This window comes from Protopterus annectens, chromosome 13.part0 (genome assembly GCF_019279795.1).
Source record: "Protopterus annectens isolate FY-2018-M chromosome 13.part0, PAN1.0, whole genome shotgun sequence".
NCBI lineage: Eukaryota > Metazoa > Chordata > Ceratodontiformes > Protopteridae > Protopterus > Protopterus annectens.
Window position 1 is genome coordinate 1,276,882,400 of NC_056747.1, and position 6,000 is coordinate 1,276,888,399.

The 6,000-nt window shown below is 43.2% G+C and overlaps 1 long non-coding RNA gene across 1 annotated transcript in view; it reads right to left on the reverse strand.

Annotated features, from left to right (window-relative positions):
* LOC122788412 overlaps window positions 1–4,343 on the reverse strand; it is a 92,224-nt gene extending 87,881 nt beyond the window's left edge. The window contains exon 1 of the long non-coding RNA XR_006362655.1: window positions 4,221–4,343. This is a non-coding gene — a long non-coding RNA (uncharacterized LOC122788412). The remainder of the gene's footprint in view (window positions 1–4,220) is intronic.
* Between the last annotated feature and the right edge of the window lie 1,657 nt (window positions 4,344–6,000).

Genomic DNA, 6,000 nt, shown 5'->3' on the forward strand with positions numbered 1-6,000 from the left:
TGCCCAGCATGGGCAGAAGTTGCTGCAAAGTTAGCATTTTGAATTTTGGAATGTCCAGGTATGCGTTTCAAAATTGATAAATCCAGTATTGGGCACCAGGCCTAGTCTTTTCTGGGTACCAAGAACAGTCTTGAATAAAACCCTTGTCCTTTTTCCTGTTCTGGTACTGGCTAAATAGCCCCCATATCCATGAGGGACGTAACTTGTTTATGTGCCTCTGCCCATTGATTTTTTGGCAGATCTGACCAACCGTTTGCAATTGGCAGTGTGTGGAAGTGGAATCTGTATCCCTGAGATACTATGTTTAACACCCACTTGTCCTGGGTTATTAACTGCCAGTTTTGAGCATAAAGTGCTAATTTTCCCCCTAAGGGTGCTGCCAAAAAGATAAGTGCTTGGTGATGGCAGATGGAAGTCATTGAGACTGTTTACTGTAGGGTTGCGCTTTATTTCCTCCAGATTTGGAGATAGAAGCACCCCACTGCTTTGACCTGTAAGAATCCTGTGACTGGTATCTAGAACCTTTAGGGCGCCTGAATTTGCCCCATTAAGCTCCGGACACAGGAAAGGACCAATTTTTTGTAGGCCAGTGTCTACTGGATCTTGGTGGCTGCACTTGTAAGAAGTCGTTTGCATAGACTTGGCTTTGTCTTCCATTTTCTTTAAAACCTCTTCTGCCCCATTTTCTTTAAAACCTCTTCTGCCTTAATACAAAACAGAGTATCATGCTGTAAAGGTGCATTCAGCAATTTAGCTTTAACATGATCAGGCAAATTTTGTTTTAGCTAGGCATACCTCCTAATCACAGATCCAGTAACTGCGGCCCTGCAGGAGGCAACTAAGGAATCAAAACCACATTGCAAAGTATGCTTTCCAACTTGTTCTGTTGCATGCAATAATTCCTGCAATTCCTTATTTTCTGCACATTCAGAAATCACTTTCCATTTCAGTAATCCCATAACATGTTGTTGATACTTGAGCATATGAAACTGGCAGTTTAAGCCCCTAACTGCCAAGGTTGCGGATGTATAAACCTTCTTTCCCCATCTATCCAGAGCCCTGGAATCTCTGTCAGAGGGGGTAGGATTTTTTGCTGTTGAGGCCTTAACACCTTTTGGACCCTGTGAAATAGTTTCAGGGTCAGCAGCAGGGTTTCTAAATAAAAATTTGTGCGAGTCAGGAACCCTGTAATATCTGTCTGGCTTGCTAGGAGCCGGAGGCAAGGAGTCAAAGCTCGACTCCGAAAACACATCATCCACAATGTCTAAAACAGGAGGTATGGCTAAAGGCCTATGCTGTGGGAGAAGGAAATCCCCAAGCCTCTTTTTTTGATTCTGAGAAATCTTGACTCTCCCAGTGAAAATGCTCCCTCAAAGTATGCAAGGTTTCTCCAAAGGAATAATCTTCAGGAGGAGATTCAGATGGGATAGATTCCTCTGCATCAGAATCCTCATAGGGTGGTATAGATAATTCCTGATCAGAAGAGGAATCAGAAGAAATAGAAACCTGATCTGAAGACTCATAATCAGTGTCTTGCCTAGGCCTCTTATCAGGAGGGGGTTGGGAACCCCTGATCAAGGTAATTAGGTCTTCAGCTATTTTGATCATCTGCTTTTTGGGCATAGAGGACTGTGCACGTGGTTCATGCGTCAGTTTTAGCTTTAGAAGTTGCTTTTGTATTTGATTTTTAAGCTGGTGTCTGTTTTATATAAAAATGTTGTGGCCTGAATACGCCCTCAGAAGCCAGTGCCTGCTCAGCTGCTCCGGACCCATCCGAGAGAGACATATCCGCAGGTACAATACTTTTGAGAATCTCGCTCCACATGGGTCTCTGTAGGGGCCTGCAACTCAAAAGTAGCAGGTATCAGGGGCTGCAAAAGCACCCCGAGTACCGGCGAACTGGCGACCGGCTTAGGAGGAGCTTTATCGGTTTTTGACCTCGATGGTCTGTCTGTTCTTTTCTTTGCGTTTTTGTGTGTACTCCGGTAGACAGATTGCTATCAGACGACATTTCAGGATAGTTAAATCAGTTTCCAAAATATTTTGAGGCAAAGATATACAGATGCTTAATAGTGCATTGGTTAAATCTAGCACAAAACCGACAGCTAGGCACGTTATGATCAGGGCCTAGGCAAGGAATACAGTATAAATGGAAATCCTTATGAGGTATTTGCTTCCCACAAGTAATGCAATTATTAACTTTTACTGACATTGGTATGGAGCAAGAAAAAAAAAATTCCAACGGGGTACTTACTTTAGTGAAGACTTTGGTTCTTAAACTCAAATTCAGAAATTTCAGGAGTCGGCCGACTGGCACTTGCGAACTGCTTCTGTTACCACGCGGCAAGAAAGACTAAAGAAAATGGCATTGGCTGTTTGTTTTATACCCCTGACGTCATGGAAGAGGAGACAGCAACCGCAGGACCCAAGACTTTGGAATTCAGGCCGAATGAGGGCAACCTGCCAGCAGATTACCCAAATGTAATGACTGCAACAGTGAAACACGAAGAACATCTGAATGGTAGTGGGGTAGGTGTAACCAGCTAAGGTGCTTAACGGCAATGCAGTGATTGCAGTGATGAGTACAGCAAGCTCTACTAGATATGAATTTGGCTATCTTATTGTAGCACTGCTCAAGCGCACTCCATGTAGCCTTGAATTTGGTGAAAACTGGTAAGCCACACAAGAGAGTGGGAAGAAGATAGGAGGAGAAGTTCCGTCTCGTTACTTTCACCAATATAATGTTCAATTCTATTCAACAAACCCAGCTTCTGGTACACTTGACAGCTTGTTGGATATGCAAGAGAAACTTCAAGCCATCGTCAGTGACACCTAGTCATTTAGTGTTGCAGGCTACAATATTTCTACAGAGTAAGGGTGTGGTCAGATTTGGCCAGCTAAGTTTCTATGAAGGTGAAGGAGTCTTGAATGATTTGTTGAAACAGAGGAGAATCTTAAGCATACTGGATTAAGATGGCATGTTTGGCTGTGAACAAATTGTTAATAATGTTCAACAAAAGGGGCACAAGTATTGATCTTTGGGGTGGACTGATACTGGGAGGAACTACCATTTAACAGCTTGTGACTTGTGCAGCTTTGGAAATGCATGAGCAAGAACTTACAGGCTCAGGAGGTAGAAGGAGCTATCCTCCTGCACAAAGTCAAGGCATACATCCATGGTATGCCTACATTGATGAATGTTACAGCTTATACAGTTACCCATACAAAACACACAAGAAACAAGCAAATAAATGCCTGCGCATTTTCCATGACTCTGTCAAGAGCATCTGAAAGGAAGAAAAATCAACTTTTGGAGTACTATACTCTGTCAAATTATAGGACCAGCCACAAGCTTGGCAAGTGATCAAATTTGCTACTGTATCTTTCATGTTACATGCTAAATATATAGTGTTTATATCTGATTAACATTGGATGCAAATGATCTTCCCCTCCCGAGAGTGCGTGAGCACGAGAGAGTGGAGAGTCAGTGCACGACAGACTGCGTGAGCACAAGTGAGAGAGAGCGAGGGCACAAGCGAGTGCACACGAGAGAGCAAGAGTGTGCAAGAGCACAAGACAGCAAGAGTGCAAGAGCAAGAGAGTGCGAGCGACTTGAAACCATTTTTTTAAAAGACTGGTTTATACTGCTGCCTGCTCTTTTATTTATGTGGACAGTAGGATTCTGCATGTAGCCATAGAAAGCAGAGATTAAGGGACTTGTTCAGAACGGTCACAGATCTCTAACCAGATTGAGGTTATCTCGTGCCCAGACAAGAGTGCTTCCTACTAAAACTTTAAGGGTAAAAATCTTAAAAGCTTTTCAATGGCCTCCTAACAAAGTAAAGGAGTGGGTTAGCATAAAATGTGTTCTTTCCACATGTAGCACATATAGCAAAGACAGGCATGCATATTTTTATTAAATGGTACAAGCCAAGCTTCTTAAAAAAAAAAAAAGCCTGGATATCTAAATCACAACTGACAGTTCCAAGAAGGTTGAAGCAGAAAGGAGTTCTACTTTCTGCATATACAACTTGTTTTAAACAAAACGGAGCAAAGCATCACCTCCTACATCAGTAAAGCAGACAGACAATAAGGAGCCACTTTACCAAATAAGAGAGGCCTGGCTGCATACAGCTTCCTGAGATTTGCCTGAAAAAACATTTACACAAATATACGATACACAAACCTACAGAATATGCAAAATAGGGAGACAGATTTACCTGTTTTTTGCTTAATCCACATGAACACCAGGAATATTTCTTTCCTGCCACCAAGTTCACTTCAAATGGCTGTTTAGCTGCTACTTTCGGCACAGGGGTAGTTCCAGAGCTGCAAAAGGTAGCCAGCTGCAGAAAGGGGGGAACCCATTAAACATTAGATGCTCCGTGTCCCAACAACTAGTTCAAAAGCAAAGTAGAATTTACACAATAGTTAAGACTGCATTATGAACATTACTCTTTATAAAATCACTAAGCAAAGTGGATGAAGCAAAATTCATGCACATTCACACAACACCGCATTCCAGAGTTTCTACCACTAAAAAATTCAAAACAATATTTCCACGTTGTACATACCAATGCAAATATGTCAATGTTTTATGCAAGCACAAAACATGGTGTTCATAAAGGGATAATGCCCCAACTGCAGTGTCAGGGAAACAGATTACACACCACGTTCAGGACTGGAAAGCATCAGCTCAGTACCACTTTTTTTTTGGGGGGGGGGGCTCTCCCACATTAGCACCACTTCCTGGAAGACACTAGAGGTTTATAAGTTGGCCACAAGGGTCTTTCTAAGCCTAACCATGCATCCCAAATCTCGGACGTGTTCTGATACCCCTGATAAGTGTAAGCATGTGTCTGAGAGATGAACCATTTACAGGTTACCTGTTTGCATCAGGTATAGGTGCCAAACCAAACCAGGGATGAATTGGTTTCCCATCCAATTGTCCAAGTTGCACTTTAATTGGATTAGGGAGGAACTCCGATTCACATGGATGGGGAGCCTGTTCCATAGATGGGGTAGTCGCTGGGATACCTACCTGTCGCTCCAGCAGGTCCTACCTATATCACGGGCAAGGTTTAAGTCTTTAGAACAGGTAATTCTGGCACAGTTTTTGATTTGTGGATATGCAGGAGGTCCAGAGGAAAGTACAGTTTTGTACCTACCATAAATGTAGATGTCCGATAGGTATGCATCTGCAGTCCTTACATATGGGTTGTCCTGCCTCAGGCAGTCCTTCGGTCGGCCGGATTCCAAAGTCTGGGTCCGGCGTCGGCTGATGTCACCCTCTCCCTGACGTCAGAGCGCCTGGGGTATAAAAGTATCAGCCGACGCCATCTTCCTCAGTTTTTCTTGCCCCAGATGCCAGGTGCCCTCTAAGGAAGGCTAAATTTGGAGAGATGCAAAAAATTCCAAACATGCACAGTAATATAAAACAAATACACCATAACAGATAACCCCAGCTAGCTATAAGAGGGAAAAGTACCCAGGAAATACCACAGAGGGGAAGGAGGGAGGGTAAACCTGACTGCAGATGCATACCTATCGGACATCTACATTTATGATAGGTACAAAACTGTACTATGTCCTTCAAGGATGCATCTGCAGTCCTTACATATGGGTAGAATACCATAGCCAAGCTGGGGGTGGTAGGATCTAAGGAAGGGATGGTGTAGCTAAAATGACCTGCAGGACTGCCGTAGCAAAGCCTGCTCTGGATCTGGAATATAAGGGTAAGTTGTAATGCTTGGAAAAAGTATGCACGGAGCTCCATGTAGCAGCTTCTAAAATGTCCTTGGTAGCCACCCCTCTTAAAAAGGCTGTGGAGGTGGCTGTGGCTCTGGTGGAATGAGGTCTAATGTTAACTGGCACAGTTTTGCCATGAACAGAATTGAATGCAATTCCCTATCCATTTTGAAATTGTCTGTTTGGAAATTGCTTTTCCTTGTACCCCAGCAGCATATACTACAAATAGCTGGTCAGATTTTCTGTAAGTCT